Source organism: Suncus etruscus, chromosome 8, assembly GCF_024139225.1.
Source record: "Suncus etruscus isolate mSunEtr1 chromosome 8, mSunEtr1.pri.cur, whole genome shotgun sequence".
Taxonomy (NCBI): Eukaryota; Metazoa; Chordata; class Mammalia; order Eulipotyphla; family Soricidae; genus Suncus; species Suncus etruscus.
Genome location: NC_064855.1, coordinates 124,138,401 through 124,157,523, shown reverse-complemented (window position 1 = coordinate 124,157,523; position 19,123 = coordinate 124,138,401). Strand labels below are relative to the sequence as shown.

Below are 19,123 nucleotides of genomic sequence, written 5' to 3'. Positions count from 1 at the left end.
CCCACAGAGGAGGGGATGGGACGGGGTCCAGGCTGGACAGTGACTCACCAGGCACCACGATGCAGCCACTGACCCACACACGGCTCTCTCCTCTGTTGCTCCTCAGTCTGTAGTGCAGAAAGGATGCCGGCGCCAGACAGAAAGTCAGGCCCCCCATACCACATGACCCGATTGGAGCTGTGTGGAGCCGGCCCCTGGGGCTGCACACAGGGCGGACCCTGACAGAGGCTAGGAGCAGAGTCCTGACTCCTGGTGTGGTTGCCCGGCACACAGAAGAGCCAAATTCAAAGTGGAAAGAGCCACACGTGGCTCTCGAGCCTCAGGTAGCCGACCACTGTCTTAAGATCTCTAACTGTGGATTACCGTGGACTCTCCGACTGCTTCATAAGATCTTTTGTTTTGTTTTGTTTTGTTTTGTTTTGGGGTCACACCCGGCAGACTCAGGGGCTACTCCTGGCTCTATGCTCAGAAATTGCCTCCAGCAGGCTTGGGGGACCCTATGGGATGCTGGGATTCGAACCACCGGTCCTTCTGCATGCAAGGCAAATGCCCTACCAATGTGCTATCTCTCCGGCCCCTGCTTCAGAAGATCTTTTTAATCTACCAAATCTAGCGCCTCTCCAGCCAACATGCCGTCCAGACTGAGGAAGATCCGAAAACTCAGGGGCCACAGAGGCCTTTGAAATAGTTCCCATTTCTTTTTTCTTTTTTTTTTTTTTTCTTTTGTCAGGGGTTACTCCTGGCTCTAATCTCAGAAATTGCTCCTGGCAGGCTCGGGGGACCATATGGGATGCCAGGATTATGAACCACCGTTGGTCCTGGGTCAGCCGCATGCAAGGCAAAAGCCCTACGGCTGTGCTATCTCTCCGCCCCAATAGTTGAAACTTAGCACCGACCTTCTGCATGAAAGGCAGATGCCTTACCTCCATGCTATCTCTTCAGCCCCATAGTTCCCATTTCTTTTTTTTTTTTTTTTTTTTTTTTTTTTTTGGTTTTTTGGGTCACACCCGGCGGTGCTCAGGGGTTACTCCTGGCTGTCTGCTCAGAAATAGCTCCTGGCAGGCACGGGGGACCATATGGGACACCGGGATTCGAACCAACCACCTTTGGTCCTGGATCGGCTGCTTGCAAGGCAAACACCGCTGTGCTATCTCTCCGGGCCCCATAGTTCCCATTTCTATCTGTGTTCTCACTGCCTGATTCTTCCCCTCTCCCGAGGGGATGGTCTTGTTTGGATGGCAATCAATGGCAGGCAGGAATGCTAAAGGAGGGATCCATCATTCCAGGCTGTAGTTCCACATAGTGGAGCCACTGGCTTGTGGGTGACCAGCTCTGGTGTGAGTTTTTTTGCCTGCTATAATCTTCATATCTGTGTGGATTATTTCTTGCCAAGTACTACAACCAGACCAACACCTCTTGTTCTTCCCAGATAGGAGGTATGGGATTCCCCTTCCCTCCTTGGGGTCAGTGGAACAATCAATCTGTACTGTTTCACCAACCTAAACATTTTTTTTAAAGTAACTGTATATAATCAGAAAAACATGTAACAGTTGTTGGGACATGGGAAATGGCCCAAAAGGTTGAATGCATGCTCTGTATTTGGGAGTATTGGGTTCAGTCCCTGACATTATATGGACCTATCTGTTGCAGTGGAAACCACTTCCAGAGAGTGACTTCTGAGCACCAGTAAATTTTTGAGGGACACACCTAGTACTGCTCAGGGTTTAACCCTGAATCTGCATGCAGGAATTACTCATGGTGGCCTGCGGGGAACCATATGAAATGGCAGGGATTAAATTCTGGTTAGCCATGTACAAGACGAGTGCCTTACCTGCTATGCTATTGCTCTGGCACAAGCAAATTACTTTTAATCTGATAGAATTATGTGGGCCTGTGGAAAGGGGTGGACAGACGCAGCAAGAAAGATGAGAGACAGGTTGGATGCAGAGAGGCCGCTTAGCCATGGTGCTAAGGCCTCTAAGGCCATGTGAGGAATGTGTACATGGTGGTTAAGGCCTTGTAATAAAGCTGGATTTATCCTGAAACTTCATATGACTGATGTGGATCATTTTCTCGCCATTATCCTGAACCTACAGACCCGCTAGCCCATAAGGGCTGCAGGCATCGGGTCGGGCCAAAAAAGGCCTCACCATCCATCCATCCATCCATCCATCCATCCATCCATCCATCCATCCATCATCCATCCATCCATCCACACTAGGACTCTATATAATTAATATTTAACCCAACACTTCTCAACACTACATAGTTTTCTCTGGTAAATGGAATTTACCACCTCTAAAAAACTAAAGAGATAGAACAGAAGGGACTAGAAGGATAGTACAGCAGGTAAAGTACTGATGTTAGTGTGAATCCTGGGTACCACATATGGTTTCACAAGCATTGCCAGTGGTCACACTATCAGAGAACCATGAATAGCTCCTGAGCACCTCTGGGTGTGGCCCCATTCTTCCATCTCCAACAGTGATTTGAAAAATGCATTCTGGGGCTGGAGCCATAGCACAGTGGGTATGGCACTTACCCTAAATGCAATCAACCTAGGTTTGATCTCTGGCATTCTATATGGTTGGTCCCCTGAGCACTGTCAGGAATAATTACTGAGCATTGATAGATGTGGCCAAAATAAATAAAAACAAAACAAAGTAAAATAAAATGCTTTCCAGGCCATAGAAATAGTTTTGAGTAGGGCACTTGCCTCATATGTGGAGAGGCCAGGTTTGACGTTTTGGAATTCCATGTAGTCCCCTGAACACTGTCAGAATTGGTCCTTAATTGCAGAGCCAGTAGTACGTCCTGAGCACCACTATGTCCCAAAAAGGAAAAAGAAGTGCTTTTCTCAAATCATGAATCTGAGTATTATTTTTGGGCCTAGGGTCATGCTCAAGAAACTTGCTGGATCATGTGGTGCCCAGTATTGAACCAGGGTAAGCCATATGCAAAAACAAGTGTCTTATATACTATCTCTCTAGGCTGAGTTTGAGTTTTGTAAAAATAAGCCGCGATTATTACATGAAATTCTTTTGCGGGTGCCAGAGATGGAACTTATGGTCTCAAAATTACAAGGCAGGTGATCCATCACAGAGATAAATCTCCTGCACCAAGTCTGACTTATTGTTTTGGGGCCATACTTGGTAGCACTTAAATTCCCTCTCAGTCCCTGGGGACCATGCAGTGCTGAGAATTGAACCCCACCATTACTACTGCTTGTAAAGGATGCATTCAGATATTGGATTTATCACTCTGTGCTCCAGAAGTTTGAGGCTTTCAAGTTTTTTTTTTAATTCTTTTTGTTCATCGGGTTTTTTTTGTGTTTGTTTGTTTGTTTGTTTGTTTTTTGGGTCACACCCGGCAGTGCTCAGGGGTTTTTCCTGGCTCCAGGCTCAGAAATTGCTCCTGGCAGGCACGGGGGACCATATGGGACGCTGGGATTCGAACCGATGACCTTCTGCATGAAAGGTAAATGCCTTACCTCCATGCTATCTCTCTATCCCCTCATCGGGTTGTTAATGTAGTTTTGATGATGGCAGTTGTACACATGGCTAAGATACTCAAAGGATATAATCTCTGGTGGGGAGATCACATCAAATACAGGTACTTGTACACTCAACTGCACGGTTTGCCATCCCTTAGCTGCACTCATTACATGGTGCTTGCTGAGGCTTGAGTTCTTAGTTGAGGTCATGCACACAAATGATGGTTATTTGTGCTCATGAACAATGCAGTAATCATACATGCTTGCTGGGGTCACTTCCTGGTCATGGCACTTGCATAACTGTTTAGTAGTTGTGTTGCTTCCTAGAGGATTCATGCCCTCTGGTGGTGCTCACACACCTAGCTAAAGTGTGCTTGTAGCACTGGAGATTTAAAAAAGCAGGAATCAAAACATTTTAAAAACATGCCAGTGTCCTTTTACCCTGAACATTGGCATAATGATTTGGCTCAGGCCTCAGAAGAATGGGCATCGCCCACACACACCTGAACAATGGATACCATCTACGGAAACAACCACAATTGTCTATAACATTACCAGGATCCAAGCCTCTACCAGGGAAGACCTACCACTGCTTTGGCATTGACTTACTCCAAAGAATGCTCCCAACACCCAGACAACTCAGCAACAGTCTGCATTGCAGGGCAGATCGCTCCGCATTTAATGGTATGCTGAAACTAGAGGATGCTCCACATCAGCCTGACATCGATGAAAGAAATGCACAGAATCCAGAGTCTTTAAATATAAGAATCTGATACTAACAATAGCTAAAGTGTGAAAAAGTTTCACCGGGACCACGGAGAATGACTCAAGTTGGACGGACTAGTATGCCTGGAACCCAGAGTCAGTCTTATGCCAATAAACTTCAGTGGTGAGGCATTTTTGTAATCAGGTCAAGGATTTTTTTTCCATTTTCCCCATTTTCTGGACCTATGCAAACAATGGTGATTGCCACTATCACACCCTTACTATATTTTTTACTCTTACCTTTTAAGGAAAAAAAATACAACTTACTGAACTTAAAAACAAATAACTGGGCCCGGAGAGATAGCACAGCAGTGTTTGGCTTGCAAGCAGCCGATCCAGAACCTAAGGTGGTTGGTTCGAATCCCGGTGTCCCATATGGTCCCCCGTGCCTGCCAGGAGCTATTTCTGAGCAGACAGCCAGGAGTAACCCCTGAGCAATGCCGGGTGTGGCCCAAAAAAAAAAAAAAAAAAACCCCAAATAACTGTAGTAGAATGCCTGTCTCGAATACAGGCAGGAGATGGGAAGGGGGAGGGGGTAATGTTACACTGGTGAAGAGGGGGTGTTCTGGTTATGACTGTAACACAACTATGATCATGTTACTTAAATTATATATATATATATATATATAAAACAAAACAAAACAAAAAAACATGCCAGTGTGATAATGGGGCTGGTGAGGTGGCGCTAGAGGTAAGGTGTCTGCCTTGCAAGCACTAGCCAAGGAAAGACCGTGGTTTGATCCCCGGGCATCCCATATGGTCCCCCCAAGCCAGGGGCAATTTCTGAGCACTTAGCCAGGAGTAACCCATGAGCATCAAACGGGTGTGGCCTGAAAAACCAAAAAAAAAAATGCCAGTGTGATAATAGTCCAGCAGGCACTTGTCTTACATGCAACTGACCTGAATTGGGTCCAGCACCCTATATTGTGCCCTTCGCACTGCCAGCAGTAATTATGAGTGCAGAACCAAGAGAAATCCCTGAACAATGCCTGGTGTAGCCCTGCCAAAACGCCCTTATAAATCAAAATAATAAAACAAGATAACCAACACTGTTCGTTTCAATCTGTGATCCCTGAGTGCAGAGCCAAGAAAAGCCCTAATTACATTCTGGTTTACCCCAAAATAACAATTAAAAGACAAATAAAAGGAGGACTCACAGGATTGTGCTTTGTGAAAGTGGGACAATAGCGATAAATCTATGACCATCAGCTTGCAAAGTAGATACTCCAAGTCTCTCTGCTATTCCTCCAGTCACTACAATCTGGTTTTAAATATTTTAGGGACCATAACAAACAATGGTCAAGGGAACAAGAGGCCAGTCTTAGCCATGTTGGTTGGAAGGGAAGAATAAAATGCCAGGGATTGATCTCGCACATGCAAGCAATGTCCTCTACCACTTGAGCTCAGAGACAGCAACTTTGGGTCATATCTCTAATTGAAGGCAACTTTTGGAAGTTTGTTGAGACACAGGTCAGACAGGCATTTAGTTCTTACCCAAACAGTGCTAAGGCATAGGTTTGAAGACAAATATACTAAGATTCAGAAACCTTTATTCTCTTGTCTGTCCTGCTCCTGCTTGAGGCTCACCCCATCACAGCTGTGAACACACTGCCATTTGTTGATCTTGGTCGAAGTCACCTGCCCAGCTATGGTCCCCAGAGAGTTGGCATGCTCTTTCCTAGGCAGGAGGGCTGGCCTTAGCTGCTGTGGCAGATGCCATGACTGGGTGACTGAATCAATGGAATTGAGATAGCTGATTATACCACTTTTGTCAAAGCTCCTGCTTACTATCTGCCTAGAACTTACCCTGTCTCTAGGAAGACATTTTGGTGTAGCCGTTGGGATCTACAGTGGCTGTAGATGCACAGAGGTAGCCTGGAGATAGGACTGAGGTGTTGTTGAAGGTGTCTCTGCTGTTTCTAGGGAACAGAAACTTGAGACCAAGTGGATGCAGGAATGGCTCACTTTGGAGCTTCCTCCATCAACAGGATAAGGATTACAGCCACTGCACGAGTGGGAAGGCAGTGGTCAGTATACTAGAGAGGAAAGCTGAATACCTTTTCATGATTCAACTTTCGAGTCACACACTCCCTTTTAACAAAGAGGCTGTGATGGCAGGAAGTAGATTTGGGAACACCTTGGAGACTGACCACATTAGCTATGTCATTTATTTTTGAGGGGGAGGAAAAAGAGTGCCCTTTCGACTCAGCAACAGCCTGCTTGCAGGGCAGATTGCTCCGCATTTAACGGTATGCTGAAACTAGAGGATGCTCCACATCAGCTGTGAAAGAAATGCACAGAACCCAGAATCTTTAAATATAAGAACCTGATACTAACAATAGCTAAAGTATGAAAAAGTTTCACCAGGACTCCGGAGAATGACTCGGGTTGGACAAACTGGTATGCCTGGAACCCAGAGTCAGTCTTATGCCAATAAACATCTGGGGTGAGGCCTCTTTGTAATCAGGCCAAGGATTTTTTTCCGTTTTCCCCATATTTTTCTGGACCTATGCAAACAACGGCGATTGCCACTATCACACCTTTACTATATTTTTTTACTCTTATCTTTTAAGGAAAAAAATACAATACTGAACTTAAAAACAAATAACTGTAGTAGAATGCCTGTTTCAAATACAGGCAAGGGATGGGAAGGGGTGAGGGGGGAATGTTACACTGGTGAAGGGGGGTGTTCTGTTTGTGACTGTAACCCAACTATGATCATGTTACTTAAATAAAAATATATTTAAAACAACAACAAAAAACAAACAAACAAACAAACAAACAAAAAAGGAGTGTCCTCTAATCCTTACCTGAACAATTTCTCAACCCTACAGTCACTTTTGGTGAGATGAGGGTTTGACATTTATCTGGAAGTTTGTGCTTTCACTCTCACTATTTTTCTTTTCTCTGAACAGTGCCTTATTGCTCTTCAGGCCTCAAGATGATCCAACTAAAGTTACAGAATATGGAAAATCTGTGGTGTTCCGTTTGAGTGGGACTGCATGGAATACGTTGCCTTGTCTTTGCCAAAAGCACAAGACACTTATTCCTACAAGAAGCATCCAGTTGATGAGGACAGGGTGTTTTTTTTTTTTTTTTTTTTTTTCTGAAATGTAGTATTGGTGCTGGATGGTTCAGTGGTAGATCATTTGTTTTGCATTGACTGAACAAAGTTTGATATCCAACAACACATTTGGTACACCCAGAGTGAAATCTAAGTATAAAGCCAGAAGTCATCTTGTGTACTGCTAGGGGAGACTTGAAAATAAACACATATGAATACACTCACAAATAAGGTCTTACTTCCAAGGAGACATGACATTTCCTTCCATAAATATAAGATTTCTCTCTAAGCCCAGGAATCAGTAACTAGATTCATCTCAAATACTTTATCAGGAAATTAATTTCTGTGTAAAATTGATAGAATGAGTTTTCCTTTTTTTTACAACACATTTTTATATGGTTCTTTTTTTTTTTTTTGATAGTGTGAATTTGCTGTCTCTTCTCTTCCCTTATGCTTCCAAGTAGAAAATAAAATAAATATTGGAGATCAGAACAGTATAAAGACAAAATTTATTAGTCAAAAGGGCAAAATAGGGCCAGGAGAGATAGCACAGTGGCGTTTGCCTTGCAAGCAGCCGATCCAGGACCTAAGGTGGTTGGTTTGAATCCCAGTGTCCCATATGGTCCCCCGTGCCTGCCAGGAGCTATTTCTGAGCAGACAGCCAGGAGTAACCCCTGAGCACCACCGGGTGTGGTCCAAAAACAAACAAACAAACAAAAAAATGGGCAAAATATGGAAAGGGTCAGAGGTCAATACCGGTATCTGGCCATCTTCTCTGATAGATTATGTAGTTGTAGTGGCTTAAATTTTTCCTCTGTGGGGCCCGGAGAGATAGCACAGCGGTGTTTGCTTTGCAAGCAGCCGATCCAGGACCAAAGGTGATTGGTTCGAATCCCGGTGTCCCATATGGCCCCCCCGTGCCTGCCAGGAGCTATTTCTGAGCAGAGAGCCAGGAGTAACCCCTGAGCACTGCCGGGTGTGGCCCAAAAACCAAAAAAAAAAAAAATTTTTCCTCTGTGGATGATGTTATTTACTTTTGATTAGTCAACTTTGATGCAAACAGGGCTTCTCGTGTCCTCTGGTGTTTGATGAGATGTGATTTATCACTGAAGTCTCGCCTACACTCCCAGAATATAGTGTGATGAGATGTGACTTCCAACTGAAGCTTTGGCCACACTGCTTGCAAACATAGGGCTTCTCCCCTGTGTGTGTCCTCAGGTGTTTAATGAAGCTCGACCACATATAGAAGCCTTGTCCACACTTCCTGCAAACAAAGGGCTTTTCCCCTGAGTGTGTCCTCTGATGTGTTAAGACCTGATTTCTAACTAAAGCTTGTCCACACTCCCTACAAACATAGGGATTCTCTTTTTTTTTTTTTTTTTTGGTTTTTGGGTCACACCTGGCAGCGCTCAGGGGTTACTCCTGGCTTCATGCTCAGAAATCGCTCCTGGCAGGCTCAGGGGACCATATGGGACGCTGGGATTCCAACCGATGACCTTCTGCATGAAAGGCTAACGCCTTACCTCCATGCTATCTCTCCGGCCCCAGGGCTTCTCACCTTTGTGTGTACTCTGGTGTAGCACAAGACCTACCTCAGACGAAGCCACACCCACACTCCCTGAAAACATGGGGTTTGTCCCCTGTGGATGATGAGATTTGACTTCACACTGAAGCTGCACTGACACTCCTTGCAAATATAGGGCTTCTCACTTGTGTGTGTTCTCTGGTGTATGATAAGTCCTGCCTTCTGAATGAAGCCCTGCCCACACACCTTGTTAACAAAGGGCATCTCCCCTGTGTGTATCCTCTGGTTTAAGTTGAGATCGGCCCTCGGGCCACATATTGTATTTATTCCAATTTTGTTTCTTCACTTCTTTTTTTTTTTTCTTTTTCTTTTTTTTTTTAAAAATATGGAACGCTTCACGAATTTGCGTGTCATCCTTGCGCAGGGGCCATGCTAATCTTCTCTGTATCGTTCCAATTTTAGTATATGTGCTGCCGAAGCGAGCACTGTTTCTTCACTTCTAAATAAGATATATGCAGTGTGCATAGAAATTTGTTCATAATTTTTGTTTTACTATAATCTGGCCCTCCAACAGTCTGAAGGACAGTGAACTGGCCCCCTGTTTAAAAAGTTTGAGGACCCCAATCTAAAGCCTTGCCCACACTCTCTGCAAATATAGGGCTTCTCCCATGTGTGTGTCCTCTGGTATGTGATGAGTCCTGACTTCCAATTGAAGCCTCTCCTACACTTCTTGCAAATATATGGCTTCAGTCCTGTATGTGTCCACTAGTATCTGATGAGATATGACCTCTGACTGAAGCTTCATCCACACTTCTTGCATACTTAGAGCTTTTCCCCTGTGTGTTATCTGGTGTGTGATGAGAGATGATCTTGAAATGAAGTCTTGCCCACAATCCCTGCGAATATGGGACTTCTCCCCTGTGTGTGTTCTCTGGTGTCTGGTGAAACTTGACCTCTGACTGAAGCCTCGCCCACACTCCCTACAAACATAGGGCTTCTCCCCTGTGTGTGTCCTCTGGTGTAAGATGAGATATGGCTTCTAAGAGAAGGCTCGTTCACACTCCCTACAAATATAGGACTTCTCCCCTGTGGGTATCCTCTGGTGTGTGATGCGTCCTGACTTCTACTTGAAGCCTCTCCTACACTTCTTGCAAACATAGGTCTTCTCTACTGTGTGTGTCCTCTGGTGTCTTTACCACATAATGTCTTTAGTGAACTTTCCATACACAATACCCTTAAGTCATATTACTCTGTGATGTGGTTTCTTTTTGTTTGTTTTGTTTTGGTCACACCCAGTCATGCTCAGAGGTTACTCCTGGCTATGAACTCAGAAATTGCTCCTGGCTTAGGGGACCATATGAGACGCCAGGGATCGAACTGAGGTCTGTCCTGGGTTAGCTGTGTGCAGTGCTACTGCTGCACCACTGTTCCGGCCCGGTTTGTAAAGATATTTTACTCTCCTAAGATAGAGTGATACTTGATTTCATGAGGACAAAATATACTTAATGTAGGGGCTGGCGAGGTGGCGCTAGAGGTAAGGTCTGCCTTGCAAGCGCTAACCAAGGAAGGACTTCGGTTCGATCCCCCGGCATCCCATATGGTCCCCACAAGCCAGGGGCAATTTCTGAGTGCTTAGGCAGGAGTAACCCCTGAGCATCAAACGGGTGTGGCCTGAAAAATTAAAAAAAAAATCCTTAATGTGGGCCGGAGCAGTGGCATTTGCCTTGCACATGCTAACCTAGGATGGACCGAGGTTCGATTCCCCGGCATCCCATATGGTCCCCCAAGCCAGGAGCGATTTCTGAGCACATAGCCAGGAGTAACCCCTGAGTGTCACTGGGTGTGGCCCAAAAAGCAAAAAACAAACCAAAAAAGAAAAAAACCCCAAAAGTTTAATTACTTGCTATGAGGGAAAAGGTATTAATGTGGTTATGAAGCACCTAACTTAGAGTTGTACAAACAGAGGCAGGATAGGATTATGGTTAGATATCATATGTGAATAAATTTAATTTTGAGTATTGCCATCTAAATAGGGATATTTAGGGGCTAGAAACTGGGTATAATGTTTATGATACATGACTGGCTTGTGACTGATCCCAGTTAAATCACTGATACTGTATATAGTACCCTAAGAATTGCCAGGAGTGATCCCTGAGCACAAATTTAAGAGTAATTCTCGAGTATTAATGGTTGTAGCCCAACCTCCAAAAGATCCAAAAATCATACTAAGGGAAGAATAATGATTCAACTGGCAAGGCCCTAGGTTTAATCCTTGTACAATAGTGACCCTGTGTGCCCTGCTGACTGTGACCTAGTAACCCCTACGACAGCAAAATAAAATGAGTAAAAGCGGCCAGAAAGAGCACAATGGTGGGACATTTGCCTTGCAGGTGGCCAACAACCCAGGATGGACCAGGGTTCGATTCCTGGAATTCCATAAGGTCACCCGAGCCTGTAAGGAGTGATTTCTGGGGCCCGGAGAGATAGCACAGCGGCGTTTGCCTTGCAAGCAGCCGATCCAGGACCAAAGGTGGTTGGTTCGAATCCCGGTGTCCCATATGATCCCCCGTGCCTGCCAGGAGGTATTCTGAGCAGACAGCCAGGAGTAACCCCTGAGCAACGCCGGGTGTGGCCCCCCCCAAAAAAAAGGAGTGATTTCTGAGCACAGAGCCAGGAGTAAGCCCTGAACAGCACTGGGTGTGGCCCCAAAACCAATCAATCAATCAATAAACTGCTTTAAAAAATTTTTTTTTAATTATCGGCCAGAGAGATAGCATGGAAGTAGGGTGTTTGCCTTGCATGCAGAAGGACAGTGGTTTGAATTCCGGCACCCCATATGGTCCCCCGAGCCTGACAGGAGTGATATCTGAGCATAGAGCCAGGAGTAACCTTTAAGTACTGACAGTGTGACCCAAAAACAAACAAAAATGAGTAGAAGAATCAACTTTGCATGCAGGTTAGATTCCCATTTCTGCTTAATATTTCAGCATCAATGGGAGCCAGTCATAAGCACTGAAACTAGAAGAGCCTCTGAGAACCAGGGAGAACAACCACTGTGACATAGAGAAGAGGAGAAGGAAATATTATTCACTACAGTGGAAATACCACCTAGTCCAACCTTTCTGGAAAACAATATAGATATCCCTTTAAAATCTGAATATTAAAAAAAAATCTGAATATTGAGTAACGTATGATCCAGCAAAAGCACTCCTAGGAATAGACTCTAGGAACACAAAAACACAGTACAACAAAGCCCTCCCATGTTCATCGCAGCACTATTTACAATAGCAGAATCTGGAAATAACCCAGGTGCCCGACAACACCTAAACAGAGTGGTACATCTAAAGAATGAGTGGTACAACTACACAATGGAATACTGTACACCCATTAGGAAAAATGAGGTCATGAAGTTTGCTTATACAAAGATGGACATGGTGATTATGAGCCAGAGGGATAGGGACAGAAATAGAATAGTCTCATTCAACTGTGGGATATAAGAAAAATAAAGGACTGCATGATAATAATATCCAGAAACAAGACATGAGAGCTGGGGATTAATGAATCTTGGCAAAAAGAGTGGTGATTGAACTTTGAACACTAACTACACTGTACCATGACAATGTTAGAGAGATAATGACAGTGTTAGAGTGAGAGAGAAGAATGCCTATCTCAGAGACAACAGGGAGAGTTAGTAGGGAAATGGGAGAATTTGGTGGCGCGAAAGTAGCACTGGTGAAGGGTGGTGTACATTCTATGAGAGAAACACAACTAAGGACATTTCTGTATCCATGATGCTGAATAAAGAAATTATTAAAAGAAAATAATAAGTTGAATAAAACCTGATTGTATGTGGCAACATTGGTGGAGTTTTTTGTTTGTTTGTTTGTTTTGTTTTGTTTGTTTTGGGGTCACACCCGGCATCGCTCAAGGGTTACTCCTGACTCCATGCTCAGAAATCGCTCCTGGCAGGCTCGGGGGACCATATGAGTGCCAGGATTCAAACCACCATCCTTCTGCATGCAAGGCAAATGCTTTACCTCCATGCTATCTCTCCGGTCCCTAGGCTGTTTTCATGTACTAAATCAGCTGACAGAAAAGGCAAAACATGTAGGAAGGATCATAATGATGAATGTATAAAATCCATATCACCTTTATACTGGATTCATTCATGAACAGTTTAAACTACAGACAATAAGTATTTCTGGATGGGCCAAAGAAAATGTATAGCAGGGAGTCTGTGCAAGAGGCTGAAGCTAGTTTAATTTCCGGTGTCCCACAATGGTCCCAGGAGTGATTTGTAAAGCACGGGGCCAGGAGTAATCCCAAGTACCATCACTGAGTAGACTTCAAAACAAAAGGAAAGAAAAATCACTTCCTTGGGTGGTCTCAAAAACCCCATAATTATTCAAGGCAGAGACCACAATGAAGGCAAAAGACTAAGAAAACTGAGAAGGGCGCCTTGACATAGGGTGTGAAGTCACGCTAAGAGCACAGACAGAAAGTGAAAGTCAGAATCGCAGGATATCTTCTAAACATCCACAAATAGGGAACCAGAAAGAACAAAAGAAAGACAGCAAAGCTCCAGATCATTCTAGAACTCAGGATCAAGAGCAGTGAAAGGGAGCAGAAGAGGCCCTGCACCCCTGATCGAGAGCCCAATGCCCCATGCCCAGGGTCCACATCTCACAAGGGCCCACAATGCTCCACATCTAACCCATGCCCTGAGCCCAGAAGGTGTTCCCCACACTCACCTGAAAACCCACCACTCTGCAGCCTCCCCAAGGCCCCTCCTTCCAACCAGGAGATCAGTGCAGGCTTCTCCCTGCAATATCCTGCCGCGGAAGGATGAATCTTGCGTTAGAAACAATGAAGGGGATAGCAGCCCATGCATGAGTCTGGGTCCCTACCGACAGCAGCTAAATCATGGAACAGATGAAGAAGAGAATCTCTGCTCTCCATTTGCACTTTGGCTATTGCACAGATGAGAGCAGGTTGAAATGAAAGCATCTAATTGAAGGAACCAAGTAATGCAGCAGGGGAAGAGGAGAGCAAAAGGACAGCCCTGGCCTTGCACATCGCCAACCTGCACTTGATATTGGAACCCTCTATAGTTTCCCAGTCCCTCAGAGAGTGATCACTGAGTGAAGAGTCAGGAGTAAACCCAAGCACCACCACAGCCCATAGGTCACATAAAAGAAGAGGCTGAAGTGATATTATGGTAGTTAGGGCGCATGCCATGATCAGGCTTGACAATGATTACACCCCCAGAATCATACAGGATCCACCAGGCCCCGTCAAAAGTGATTCCTGAGTGCAGACCTGGGCATAAGTCCTTGGACTGCCTATCTAGTCCAAATACAAAGATAAATAAAAAGGTCAAACTGTCCCTGGCTATGGACAGGACTCAACAAATTGGGAAACATACACTGCATGCAAAATACTCAGATTTGATCCCACCCAACTTATGTCCCAAGAAGCACTAAGGAGACATCAGTATCTGCTACCAGGTGGCCCTTTTGAAATCATGAAAAGAACTTTAGTCACATAAATTTGCAGTCAGTCTCCTGAAGATGGAAACAATCGTAGAGAGGAGATCATGACCATTTACAAGGCCAATCTAGGAATGATCAGTAGCAACCCAGATGATCCCCAAACTAAACAGGAGTGATCCCTGAACTCAGAGTCCAGAAAAAGTCCTGAGGACACTCAGGTGTGGCTAAGATCCCTCGATTCATGAAATCACATCACTTTAGACAACACCCCACAGAGATATGGCCGACTCCTAGAACTGTGCTCTAGCAGGACATCTGTCAGGTGAAGGGGAGAATATGTAGTCCCGCGGAATCAAACCCAGTTTGACCACAAATGTGACAAACATCTGACACAATGTATGATCTCTCTGGTTGCTGAAATAATGATTAAAATATAAAGGTTGGCTCATCTAAGAAATAGTCATGAGGAACCAGGGAGATAGCATGGAGGTAAGGTGTTTGCCTCATGCAGAAGGATGGTGGTTTGAACCCCAGAATCTCATATGGTCCCCTGAGCCAGCCATTAGCGATTTCTTTCTTTTTTTTTCTTTTTTTTTTTCTTTTTTTTTTTTTTGGCCACACCCGGCGTTGCTCAGGGGTTACTCCTGGCTGTCTGCTCAGAAATAGCTCCTGGCAGGCACGGGGGACCATATGGGACACCGGGATTCGAACCAACTACCTTTGGTCCTAGATGGGCTGCTTGCAAGGCAAATGCCGCTGTGCTATCTCTCCGGGCCCAGGAGCGATTTCTGAGTGTAGAACCAGAAGTAACCCCTGAGTGCTGTCAGGTGTGACCCCAAAACCAAAAAAAAAAAATAGTCATGAGTTGGGGGTCAGAACAATGGAGAGGGGCTTCATCTTGTTGGGCTCAGCAGAATCATGTCCCTGTTGAACCCAGATCTCTGCCTGATCCTGCACCTTCCCGTCAACCCAGGATTAACCCACAGCAGCATCCCTAGAGCAGCACTCACCTACTGCTCGCAGGTGCTGGTAGGTCTCCAGCATCACGTCTCTGTAGAGCTTCCTCTGTGAGGCATCCAGCATGGCCACTCCTCCAGGGAGAAGCTCAAGGCCCCGTTGGGGAAGGTCACTATGTCCTGAGCAAAGAAATGGGGGGGGGGGGTCAGGGCCCAGGCTCATCCCCAGCCAATGGGGACAGGACAGGACCCCTAGGGACTAAGAGCCTCTCCTCTCTGCCCCCTCTGCCCTCAGGAGGAACCAGCTTCTACATCTCTCCATGGGCACCCAGAGGGGAAGGTCCCAGACATCATTCTGGAAAGCCAGAAAAGCCAACAAAATGTGAGACACTGGGGCCAGAGTGATAGCATGGAGGTAAGGCGTTTGCCCTTCATGCAGAAGGTCATCGGTTCGAATCCCAGCGTCCCATATGGTCCCCCGTGCCTGCCAGGAGCAATTTCTGAGCATGGAGCCAGGAGTAACCCCTGAGCACTGCTGGGTGTGACTCAAAAGCCACAAAAAAAAAAAAAAAAGTGAGACACTATTCTAGAAGGTTCTTAGAGGTGCTGCTTTGCAGGCACAGGCAGTCCCCTGATGTGGCCTGGAGCAAACCCTCTGTGTAGAGCAGGGGTCTCAAACTCAATTTACCTGGGGGCCACAGGAGGCAAAGTGGGGGTGATCCTTGAGTGCAAAGTCAGTAGTAAGCCTTGAACATTGGGGGGTGTGACCCAAACAACTAAAACAAAACAAAACAAAAACAGATTCCTCTAGGGCAGGGTCACAAAATGTTGTACGGAGGGCCGCAAACGGCCCACGGGCCACGAGTTTGAGACCCCTGGTGTAGAGTAAAGAAGAAGCCCTGAGCACTGCAAATGTGGCTTAAAAATCAATATAAAACAAAAGCAGACAGAGGACAGCAAAAAGCAAACAAAGACCACAGGAAAATACACATATAGGAAAGGATATGGCTGTGTTCTTCCAGGTAAAGTAGAAAATTCTTCACTTAGACCCCAGAGACAGGGAACCATGGGAAATTGTGCCAGATCTGGAAGGAAGGGCCTGTGTGAGTACATGAAGAGGCATGGGCCAGGGCATCTACCAGGCATCTGGGAGCAACAGCAAAATACAAAAGAACTTTAGGCTGCACCAACAAGACAGTGTGGTGGGTTCTAGCCATGACAGGGGCTGTCACAGGCTGAATTCCTGACACCCCATGGGGTCCCCAGCCCAGAAGGGATGATTTCAGAGTGCAGGGCCAGGAGAATCCCCTTTCAGTTGTGGTGCCATCAACTACAAAGCAATCAAAGAGCTTTTCCCCACGTGAGGCAGGAATGATACTTCATGGCAGAAATCCTGGGATCAAGGCCTCCTTCTTCACCCAATTCTGGGTCTATATTGCCAGGAGATCAACCCTGGCGTTCAATACAGTGCCAGGGGTGGGTTCCTAAGTCCAGAGAAAGGCTTGAACACTGCCTGGAGAGGCCCCCACCCCAAACACAAGACAGCAAACAGGAACAAAATTGGCCTCAGACTGCAGAGAGTAGCTTCTCTGCCAGGAGTGCCAGTTCCCTCCCTGAAACATCTCTGGCCCCACATGCCCCATTCTCCCTACTCTTTCCTCAGAGCCCACACTGTCCCCTTACCTGGGGACAGGACCTCAGACAGGACCTCAGCCCCATCATCTCCAGCCTGGATTCTTCTCCAAGAGCAGCAGCAAGGCCCATTGCAGAAAGTCCTGGAGAAAAGTCACAGCCCTAACCAGCCGCTTCCCGCTGCTCTTGCTGGGTCCTAAACTGCTCTGCACGTATGAATTCTGCATCCAGGAACCGCTCCTTCGTGAGGCAACATGTGGAAAGCACCCACACGGTGTGCTGGCCAGCAAAATTATCCTCATATCCACAGCGCTTACTAAGGACCACGATGTGACCTGTGTCTGCACTTGGAGCTTCGAGACCCAAATCTACTGTTTTACAAGGAATAGATCTTTAGGGGAGGGGGCAGTAGTACAGAGGAGGGGGCAGCTGATTCTAGGATTCAACTTGGGGATCAGGCCTATGGACCCCTGTGGCATGTCCTGCAAAGATAACTATTTTGCATACAATTTTTCCTCCTCCTCCTCCTCCTCCCCAACAAACTCCTTCCCAAAGCATTCACCCCAAAAGCCTGGCGTCACCAGGCCACACTGAGAGCCGGAGGTGCTGCCACTTGCAGGTGGAGGATGTCCTGGCAAGGAGCAAGAAAGATGGCTGATTGGGCGACAACAACTTCCTGCCGCCGTCTAAAAGGACCAGGCTCCAGCTCATTGCCAGCCACTTGCTGGCCTGGAAGGTGAGTAGTTTTTTTTCTCCTGGTTGGACTTTAATCAGATGGTGTAGTCCATTCCTATTCAGAAACTGAAGGATCCGTTTCAAAGAAACATAAGGAACACACACACACCCATCTTTGGGGCTTGGTCAGAGCTCAGTGTGGAGCCAATGAACACAGTGAAGGCCAAGGGGATGCCCGCAAGAACGGAACAAAATGCCCATTTTGCCATTTAAAATACCTCGCAAGGGCCCGAGTGATAGGACAGAGGAGTGCTAATGCATTCCCTGGAAACAATCCCCAAGCCAGGACCTCTGGCTTATATCCTATTTGTGGAATATAAGGAAAAAATATGATCGTATGTTAATAATACCCAGAGACAATAGAGACGAAGAGCAGGAGGACTATTCAGTGTTAGGAAGCTTGCCAAGATTATGGAGAAGTCTCGTTGGGTACATAAGGGACCACTCTGACAGTGACAATGATAGTTGAGACTTTTTGTTTGTTTGTGTTTTTGGGTCACACCTGGTGGCGCTCAGGGGTTACTCCAGGCTCTCTGCTCAGAAATCACTCCTGGTAGGCTCGGGGGACCATATGGGATGCCAGGATTATGAACCACTGTTGGTCCTGGGTCAGCCGCATGCTGACGCATCCCTACGGCCGTGCTATCTCTCCGCCCCAATAGTTGAAACTTAGCACTGTGGACAAAAACTTTGCTGAAAGAAAATAAAGTGATATGTATCGTCCCACTCATTAACAGGAATGCAAACCAGTGTCTGAAAAGGAATAATGGAAGAGAGAGAGAAAAGTAAAATCTCTGGCCGTAGGCAGTCAGGTGAGAGGGCAGGTGGGAAACATGGCACATCAGTGATGAGAAATGGGCACTGGTGAAGGGGGTGTACATTGTATGACTGAAACTCAATAGTGAACAATTTTATAAACAAGGTATTAAATAAAGCATTAATTAATAAAAAATATAGAAACAAATTGTAGGCATATTAAAGGTAATTTCTCATTCTGGGAACTATTTGTGGATTCACAAACACCCAACAGCACAGATTTCACTAAAACATTCTTTTTGTTTGTTTGTTTGTTTTGGGTCACACCTGGCAGCACTCAGGGGTTACTCCTGGGTCTGCACTAAGAAGTCGCTCCTGGCAGGCACAGGGGACCATATGGGATGCCAGGATTTGAACCACCGTCTGTTGAATCTGCTGCATGCAAGGCAAACGCCCAACAGCTGTGCTATCTCTCCAGCCACTAAAACATTCTTATAGTGAGTACTAAAAGAATATAGGAGAGGGCCCGGAGAGATAGCATAGCGGCGTTTGCCTTGCAAGCAGCCGGTCCAGGACCAAAGGAGGTTGGTTCGTTCGAATCCCGGTGTCCCATATGGTCCCCCGTGCCTGCCAGGAGCTATTTCTGAGCAGACAGCCAGGAGTAACCCCTGAGCACCACCGGGTGTGATCCAAAAACCAAAAAAA

At 46.0% G+C, this 19,123-nt stretch overlaps 1 protein-coding gene and 1 non-coding gene across 2 annotated transcripts in view; one reads left to right on the top strand and one right to left on the bottom strand.

Annotated features, from left to right (window-relative positions):
- ARHGEF7 (Rho guanine nucleotide exchange factor 7) overlaps positions 1-19,123 on the top strand; it is a 496,685-nt gene that overhangs the window by 352,362 nt on the left and 125,200 nt on the right. The gene's annotated exons all lie outside the window — the stretch shown is intronic.
- LOC126016869 (U6 spliceosomal RNA) lies at positions 9,227-9,333 on the bottom strand. The gene has a single exon (XR_007498554.1). It is a non-coding gene; the product is annotated as a U6 spliceosomal RNA (small nuclear RNA).